The following is a 9,768-nucleotide window of genomic DNA, read 5'->3' as shown; positions in this document are numbered from 1 at the left end:
TCATTCACTCTTCTGAGCAGCTAACCATTGAAAGAAACAAAACAACCTTGACAGCATCACAAAGAAAACAGAATGTTCAAGTCCATATAATCCAGGTGTCCTCCATTTCCTTCCTCTTTTGTTTGAAAACTTTCTCCTTTTCCGAATCTTCTCCCACGAAAATTATCCTCTCTCACGAATCTGCAGTAAAGACGAACAAAAAAATGTATATATACCAAACTCAAATACATACAGTATTCTCTTCAATCATCTTGTTGCTTACCCCTTTATTTTATTTTTACTTCAAAATATAGACTTAACCAAACTTTCCCTTAACACACAGAAAACATGTTCAGAAAAAAAACAGATAAAAAAACACACACCTCTCCTACTTCTATATAATGCTAACCTCCTTGCCTTTAATAAAATCACAATTCTTTATACAGTAAAACCTCAAAGAATCGCCATTTTATGTCAAGACATGAGGCTAGCATTATGCATGTTTAAAGTCATGCAAAACACTTTTCGAAACATGGTCAATATTCTTGAAATAAAAAGTTCTAAACATTTCTGCAGAAGACCAATCTGCAGCTTTCAGAATAAGACCCAGATTTCCTCTCAACATAGAAACCTTACTTGCCATAGCTCCCCTCACTGAAGGCGCTGAGAATCTCGAAATATCTACACCAGCCTCTCTCATAGCACCTTTCACCCATCTAGCAATATTAGCACTTGAAACCACCCTTAAACGGTTTTACATAAGAAATCAATAGTTGCTGAGTACTTGCTCACCTTTTTTCCAACATTCTAGATTCATATTCTTTTAAGCAGCGAACCACACAAACTTTTGGACATTCGTCAAAATATGAATAAAAGATTGAACCAGCCATAGTCTCAGTGTTTACACACCTCAAGCAGTACTCCAGTTGATTGATAAAATCTATGATTTACTTCCAGAGCTCTTACATCTGAAACCCTCCTAAACGAGATTAGACAAAGAAGAGTAGCCAACTTCCATGAAAGCTCTTTATCACCCAAATACTTGTTTACTGGCCACCTTTGAAACAAAGACAGGACTAAATCAACATCCTAAAAAACCTCATATTTCAAAAACGGTGGACGTTTCAAACGAATACCCTTCATGACCCTACAGACCAAGGGTTCTGCTACCAATAGAAACTCCTTGACAAAGGACATGACCCACTGCAATCGCAGACCAGTAACAATTTATCGCTCTGTATGACAAACCTCTATCAAACAACTCGGCTATGAAATTCACTACATTTACTTCATCTGTCTCCACAGGATCCAAACCTCTTTGTGAGCACCAACTAGACCAAATCTTCCAGATACTTCTATACCTTCTCTTTGTACCAGGTGCCCATGATTCATCCAATAATCCTGCATCTGATTCCGAAAGGCATCTAAATCCTCCTGAATTCCTGATATCCTCCAGACTAGAAGGTTCAATGAACCTGACTCCACCAAAGGATGCTCCTCTCCTTCCGCCCCTGACAAAAGACCTCTGCAACACTTAATTAGAATCAGAAATTCTACAGCCATCTCCATCACAGACGGAAACCAAGGCTGAGTTTTTCAAAAAGGAGTCACCAGAACTAACTGACACTGCTGCTGCCTCACTTGTAACAAAACTCTATGGATCATTGAAAAAGGAGGAAATGCGTAACCTTTCATTTTTTACCAATCCTGCATAAACGCATCCACTGCCATAGCACCTGGATCGTGCCTCCAACTGATGTACTTTTTCAACTGAAAGGTCAACCTGGAGGCAAAAAGATCAACTTCCAAAGGAGCCATGACCAGATTTATTTCTTTGAATAGATGCTTGTTCAATTTCCAATGGCTGAAATCTCTCATCTGACGAGAATTCCAATCTCCAACCACATTTTACACACCTGGCCAAAACTCCGCTTTCAAACTGATTTTGTGCTCTAAGCAAAAACCCCAAAATTCCTTTGCCACATCTGCTAAATTCCTTGAACGAGCACCTCCCAATTTGTTTATATATGTCACTGCAGTAACATTGTCCATCTTCAGATTTCCCTTTTAAAACATCCCTGAAACTTTGTAAAGCAAACATTCATGCTTGCAATTCCAAACAATTTATATGTGGTTCTTTAACCAACCAAGCCCACACTCCACCTGTCTCCAAACCCAGACAATGAGCACCCCAACCATGCTTGCTCGCATCTCTTTCTAATACAAAATCTGGTTTTAGGCCAAAAATTGCTCGATCATTTCATGCCTCCAAATTCTCCTTCCACCAAATCAATTCTTCTCTCGCCTCTTCTGAAATTGAAATTCGATCTCCATGTCAAAGACTTTTTCTTAGCCCAAACATCTTTAAACGCTGTAAGGCTCTGTAATGCAAAGGTCCTGGAAAAATCGCCTGAATAGACGAAGACAAAAGTCCAATCACACGAGCAAAATCTCTCAAAATCACATTCTGCTTCCTTAACAAAGACTGCACCTCCTGCCTTATTTTCTTCACTTTCCTTGTTGGTAAAAGCAACTGACATAGTTTTGTGTCCACTTCAAATCCCAAAAACTCAGAAATTTGTACATATATCCACAGTGATTTTTCACGATTTATAATAAAACCCAGACGCTCCATTAAATCGTTCACCATACACAAATGTTCTTTTAAGATTCCTTCCTCCTGATTCAAAATCAAAATGTCATCTAAATGGATAATCATTCTCACAACTCTTTCTCTGAGAAAACCAACCACAGGACGCAAAACCTTTGCAAAACACCAAGGCACCAAAGCAAGCCCAAAGGGTAAACTCTGGAACTGATCCAACTGGCTTTTCCACCTGAACTGCAATACCTCTGACTGCATTGAGCAATTGGAATAGTAAAATACGCATCTTTGAGATCCAATTTCACCATCCAATCCTGTTCCTGCAAAAGATCTTGTAACAGATGAATTCTCTCCATCTTGAAGTGATAGTAAGTCACAAACTGATTAGGTTCCTCAAATTTATCACCGGCCTCCATCACTTGTCTTTCTTCTCCACCAAAAACAAAGTACTTACAAAAACATTCTCCTGATCTTCCAACTTCACAATCACATTCTTTTCCAACAATTGCCCTATTTCCATACGTACTATCTCTTCCTGCTCTTTCTGGAAGTTTAACTCCTTTGGCTCTACTACCTGCACCGGTTCTAGATTGAACTCTATTACATAACCCTGAACGGTCTGCAGAATCCACAAACAAGTGATTAACTCCCAGTTCTCACTGAAAAATGTCAAGCTTCCTCCTACCTTTAACAGGATAGAAGTAGAAATAGTCCTCATACTAACCTTGACTTTGCACGTGTCCCAAACTTCCGCCTCTCGATCTCGCAGACCGAGCACATCCCCTTCCTTTTTGTGGATAAAATTGAGTACCTCCAAAGTTTCCTTTGAAACCTCCAGCTCTGTGATATTGGGCTTTATAACCTGCCCGGCCAGTAAGCTGCCCTCTCCTACCGGCCCTACCATATAAATTGTTATTTGAAAAAATTATTTTCATAGAAAAATGCGGCTTGTCAAGACTCGTAAAAGTACGGACACACTTCGTCAAGGCTTTCACCATGCTGTCTCCAAACACTAAACCCCGAGCCTCCTCAGTAGACTCCTTGTTCGGCAAATCAGCCAATTTAGGATTTATGTGCATCAAGACTGTTTTCCTCCTTTCCGCCAAAAGTCCTGCATTTGCATTTCCAAGAAAACATATACCTCTCTGGCACCAACCTCGAAGGAGATGAAAATCCAAATCCTTCCCTTTAAAATATGCATCCTCCACAGTGTCAAAAATTCTTGCCAGAGGACCCAAAACATCAAGCAGCTTATCCTGCACTTGTTTCAATGATTTTTCCAAACCTTTCCTAGGATCTCTACCCAGCATAAATAAATAAGTTAGCATATCCGGAACTAAATTTGGAGTCATACAGACTTTTTCATCAATCACGGGCCAAGAACATTCTGCCCTCAGAACACTTCTGTCATCCTTTTCTAGAGGCTTACGCAGCCTATCCTTAATATAACGTGCCACATCTTCCAATGGCCACCACTCCTTACCCTAAGGCTGTCTAATGTCTCTGGGCTCAAATAAGTTTTCTCTTAAAGGATCCAACAATTCTTCACCTGAATTTGCCCTAAAAACAGTTCCAAATTCATCTTCCAAATCATCTTTGTATTCCAGATCCAAGACATACTCATCATCATCCTCCATCAAAAATTCTTTAGTACAGCCCTCCTTTTCAGCGTCAAGCTGACTTTCCTTTGCACCGCTTAGGGTACCTTACTCTCAAGCTGCCTTAATCTGTCTCAATCAATCAATCAATCAAGGCATTTATATAGCGCGCTACACACCCGGAGGGTCTCAAGGCGCTGGGGGGGGGGGGTGGTTTGCTACTGCTCGAACAGCCAGGTCTTGAGTTGCTTCCTGAAGGAGAGGTGATCTTGGGTCCGGCGGAGGTGGATGGGGAGGGTGTTCCACGTCTTGGCTGCCAGGTAGGAGAAGGATCTTCCTCCCATGGTGGTTTTTCGGATGCGTGGGACGACGGTGAGGGTGTGGCTGGCAGAACGAAGTGGGCGGGTGGGGGTGTAGAAGGTCAGGCGGTTGTTGAGATACTTGGGGGCTTGGTCGTGGAGGGCCTTGTGTGCGTGGGTGAGGAGTCGAAACGTGATTCTCTTGTTGACGGGGAGCCAATGTAGGTCTCTCAGATGTCCGGAGATGTGGCTGTGACGGGGGATGTCCAAGATGATTCGTGCGGAGGCGTTTTGGATGCGTTGGAGTCTTTTCTGTAGTTTGGCTGTGGTTCCGGTGTAGAGGGTGTTTCCGTAGTCCAGACGGCTGGTGACGAGTGCCTGGGTCACCGTCTTCCTGGTGTCGGTGGGGATCCATCGGAAGATCTTACGGAGCATGCGTAGGATGTTGAAACATGAGGATGAGACGGCGTTGACTTGTTTGGTCATCGAGAGGGAGGAGTCCAGGATGAAGCCCAAGTTTCGTGCGTGGTCCGTTGGTTTGGGTGCGCTTCCCAGGGCCGGGGGCCACCAGGAGTCGTCCCAGGCAGAGGGTGATGATCCGAGGATGAGGACTTCCGTCTTGTCTGAGTTCAGTTTCAGGCGGCTGTTCATCATCCACTCGGCTACGTCTTTCATCCCTTTGTGTAGGTTGGTTCTGGCGGTGGCTGGGTCATTGGTGAGGGAGAGGATCAGCTGGGTGTCGTCGGCGTAGGAGATGATGTTGAGGTTGTGTTGGCGTGCGATGGCTGCGAGGGGGCTCATATAGACGTTGAAGAGGGTGGGGCTGAGTGATGATCCTTGTGGTACGCCGCAGGTGACTTCGGTGGCCTCGGATCTGAACGGGGGGAGGCAGACTCTCTGGGTTCTACCGGCGAGGAACGAGATGATCCACTTCAGTGCCTTCTCTTGGACTCCGGTGTTGCTGAGGCGTTGCACTAGGGTGCGGTGGCAGACAGTGTCGAACGCTGCGGAGAGGTCCAGGAGGATGAGGGCCGCTGTTTCCCCGTTGTCGAGCAGGGCTCGGATGTCGTCAATGGCTGCGATGAGGGCGGTCTCAGTGCTGTGGTTGGCTCGGAAGCCGGACTGCGAGTGGTCGAGGGATCCGTTCGTCTCGAGGAAGGCGGCCAGCTGTCTGTTGATAGTCTTCTCGATGACTTTGGCAGGAAACGGGAGGAGCGAGATGGGGCGGTAGTTCTTGAGGTCGGTGGGGTCTGCTAATGGTTTCTTCAGGAGGGCGCTGAGTTCGGCATGCTTCCAGCTCTCCGGGAAGGTGGCGGTGTTGAAGGAGAAGTTGATGATGTCCCGGAGTTGGGTGCGATGACGGAGTCAGCCTTGTTGAAGACGTGGTGAGGGCATGGGTCGGTTGGCGATCCGGAGTGGATGGTGTTCATCGTGTGGATGGTGTCTTCGGTGCTGACCGGGGTCCAGGAGCGGAGGGTGGTGGTGGGGGGCGTTGGTTCTGTGGTTGGGTGCGTGGTCTGTGCGCCGAAGCTGTTGTGTATGTCTGCGATCTTGCTGTGGAAGAACGAGGCGAGGGAGTCGCAGAGGTCTTGTGAGGGAGTGATGTCGTTGATTCCGGCGCTGGGGTTGGAGAGCTCTTTGACGATGCTGAAGAGTTCCTTGCTGTTGTGTGCGTTGTTGTCAAGTTGATCCTTGAATGCTGTCTTCTTGGTGGTGTGGATCAGCTGGTGGTGTTTGCGGGTGGCGTGCTTGAGGGTGGTCATGTTGTCTGTAGTCGGGTTTTTTCCCCAGGCTTTCTCGAGGGTACGGCAGTTCTTCTTGGAGTTCTTGAGGTTGTCATCGAACCAGGGGGCTCTCTTGCTGTTGGGCCTGCTGAGATGGTTTTTCAGGGGTGCGAGGTCGTCGGCGCAGTTGGTGATCCATTGTGTGAGGTTGTTGGCTGTTTTGTTGGGGTCCGCTGATCTGGAGGGGGGGTTCTGGTTCAGTGATGTGGTGAGCTGGTCGGTGGTGATCTTGTTCCAGCTTCTGCGGGGGACCTGTTGCGAGTGGTGGTGAGACGTGGTCCTTCTGAAGCTGAAGTGGACGCAGCTGTGGTCTGTCCAGTGAAGACCGGTGGAGTGGCTGAAGGAGATGTACTTGCTGGAGGAGAAGACTGGGTCAAGCGTGTGGCCGGCGTAGTGGGTGGGGGTGTTCACCAGTTGCTTGAGTCCGAGGTTGGCGAGGTTGTCCAGCAGGGTGGTGGTGTTGTTGTCGTTGTTGTTCTCCAGGTGGAAGTTGAAGTCCTCTAGGAGGATGTAGTCAGCGGAGGGGAGGGCGTGTGGGCTGATGAAGTCTGCGATGTCTTCGCTGAATTGTGTGCGGGGTCCTGGGGGTCTGTAGATGAGGGTGCCTCTGAGTGTTGTCCTGGGGTCGGTGTGTATCTGGAAGTGAAGATGTTCGGCGGCTGGGAGGGTGTCATCGGAGTTGGTCGTGACGCGGATGGTGTTCTTGTGGACGATGGCAATGCCTCCTCCTGTCTGGTTGATGCGGTCCCTCCGGGTGATCTTGCATCTGTCCGGGATGGCGATGGCGACGTCGGGCGCTGAGGAGGCGTTCATCCAGGTTTCCATGAGGAAGGCCACGTCTGGGGATGTGGTGTCGAGCAGGTCCCATATTTCTATGGCGTGTCTGTGGACGGAGCGGGTGTTGAGCAGGATGCACTTCAGGTGGTTGTTGCTGGTGCTCTGCTTGGCGGGTGCGGTGCAGGTCCGGATGCAGGAGAACTTGCAGGGTCGGCAGGAGAAGGGTTTGTGGGTGCGTCCTGGGGTGGCTCGGTGGCAGCCGGGGATCCGGCCGGTGTTGAGTGCGTGGAGGGTGGCGGCGTCGTATGGTCGGCGGGGGCCAGAGGGTCTGGCGCTGGGCGCGGTTCAGGCGCGGACGGGCGCAGACAGGCTTGCCTTTGGCGCGCATTCGGCGCGCATAGGGTGCGCCCGCTGCGCGTGAATGCTGCGGAGGGGCGGAGTGGGAGGGAGGAGCAGCTGGGAGGCGAGAGCGGGGTGGCGCGGGGAGGGGAACAGGTAGAGAGGCAAGAGGGGGGCGGGCCGCAGGGGAGCAGCGGCAGGGAGCGGGGAGGGCGAGAACACGGCGAAAGGTGACCCGGAGCGGGAACCAGAGAAGCGGGCAGAACGGCAGGCAGGGACACCGGGCACACTCAGGGAGAGCTGCGCGGCGGGTGGAGCGACCGTCACCGATCAGAGTCAGGTCAGGTCACAGCTCCCCGTCGCGCTACCAGTCCTTAAGTATCCGGAGGGAGGGAGGAGCAGCTGGGAGGCGGGAGCGGGGTGGCGCGGGGAGGGGAACAGGTAGAGAGGCAAGAGGGGGGGCGGGGCCGCAGGGGAGCAGCGGCAGGGTGCGGGGAGGGCAAGAATACGGCGAAAGGTGAACCGGAGCGGGAACCAGAGAAGCGGGCAGAACGGCAGACAGGGACACCGGGCACACTTAGGGAGAGCTGCGCGGCAGGTGGAGCGACCGTCACCGATCAGAGTCAGGTCAGGTCACAGCTCCCCGTCGCGCTACCAGTCCTTAAGTATCCGGAGGGAGGGAGGAGCAGCTGGGAGGCGGGAGCGGGGTGGCGCGGGGAGGGGAACAGGTAGAGAGGCAAGAGGGGGGTCGGGGCTGCAGGGGAGCAGCGGCAGGGAGCGGGGAGGGCGAGAATACGGTGAAAGGTGAACCGGAGCGGGAACCAGAGAAGCGGGCAGAACGGCAGGCAGGGACACCGGGCACACTCAGGGAGAGCTACGCGGCGGGTGGAGCGACCGTCACCGATCAGAGTCAGGTCAGGTCAGGTCACCTCAATTCCTTAGACAAATGCCTTTTTTTATTATAACACTTCCCACCAGGACCCCTCAAATGGTCCTCGTCTTCAGAAAGAGAGTAAAACTCTTCATCATCTATTCCTTTCCTTTTGCCCAAAGCCTGCCTCATGGACTCCTGAACCACTGCTCTAACTTCCTCAGAGACGACCTTACGTATAAGATTCTCCTGAGAACCTTCCTTTTTTCCATATTTAATTCAGACATCACTGCAAATTTCAATATATATAAAATCTACTCATGCACTCTGAATAAAACTTAAAAATCCGCAAAATTCCCCAAAAAAGCCAACCAAATTGAAAGTCTATCGTCTCCTCAAACCAGAAACATCAACTGTGAGCTGGTTACCATGAAGACGATAAACAAGACAGCAATCTGCTTCAGAACAAGCTGAACGCTTGTAAGGAAGTCGATCCCCTAAGAAAAATCACACAATGGCACGAGCGCATGGAGATGCGCATATAAATTAACCAGGTCCCAGCGCGCGCAGTACTAACCAACTGCCGCGCTGAAACACAAAATTAAACTTTCCAAAAGAAAATTCGCACTGCAGCGCGCTCAGGAAGATTCATTCACACATGAAAAAGGTGTGAATAACACTAAACATGGCCGGCGGTTGTAAACAACATTGCGCGATGAACGAGGCGCTGAAAAAACAGAAGAAAAATTCCTCCCCAGTGCTCGTACTTAAACTACATAGCGCATTATATTAAAGAAAAACAAATCTAAGTCAAATAGAGATGCACTTAAGAATAAAAGCACTACTAACAATAACAGCATAGTCTAGAATTAAAAATAATCTGAAAATAGAAATACAACACATTGTAAAAAGATAACCAAACAGCCAACCTTCACAACCCATAAATTGGGTTTTCCCAAAAATGAAACAAACATACCAAACAGTTCAAGCTAAAAGTAAGGTATTAAAAAACTATACTTATCTGCTCAGAAGTAGCAAACAAAAGAGGAAGGAAATGGAGGACACCTGGATTATATGGACTTGAACATTATTTTTCTTTGTGATACTGTTAAGGTTCTTTTGTTTCTTTCAATGGTCTGCTGCTCAGAAGAGTGAATAAAAGGTTGATGCATAATGCTAGCCTCCTGTCTTGACATAAAATCTTGATGCATTCTCCAATAATGATTTGCAGTGAGTTGATTATCGAACATCCCAGAGGATTCTTCATGTTTTTGTATATTTTTGGTAATACATATATCATAGGTGTTATAGGATGACTCTTCTTGATACACACCAGTTCCTCATCTTCCAACAGATCTTTTTCATGCCAGTAGTTGTATGTTTCGTGAAAGTCTCTCACATTTCCCCCCTTTATCTGAGGCTTTTACCACAATATGTTTGTCCTTTTGTAGATCTTGCAGTGCCCACTAATCATTGTTTTTATATATAATTGTGGCTATGGTGTTTTTATTTCTCC

This window comes from Pleurodeles waltl, chromosome 4_2 (genome assembly GCF_031143425.1).
Source record: "Pleurodeles waltl isolate 20211129_DDA chromosome 4_2, aPleWal1.hap1.20221129, whole genome shotgun sequence".
NCBI classification, from domain to species: Eukaryota; Metazoa; Chordata; class Amphibia; order Caudata; family Salamandridae; genus Pleurodeles; species Pleurodeles waltl.
The sequence above is the reverse complement of the archived record's forward strand: the minus strand, read 5'-3'. Positions refer to the sequence as shown.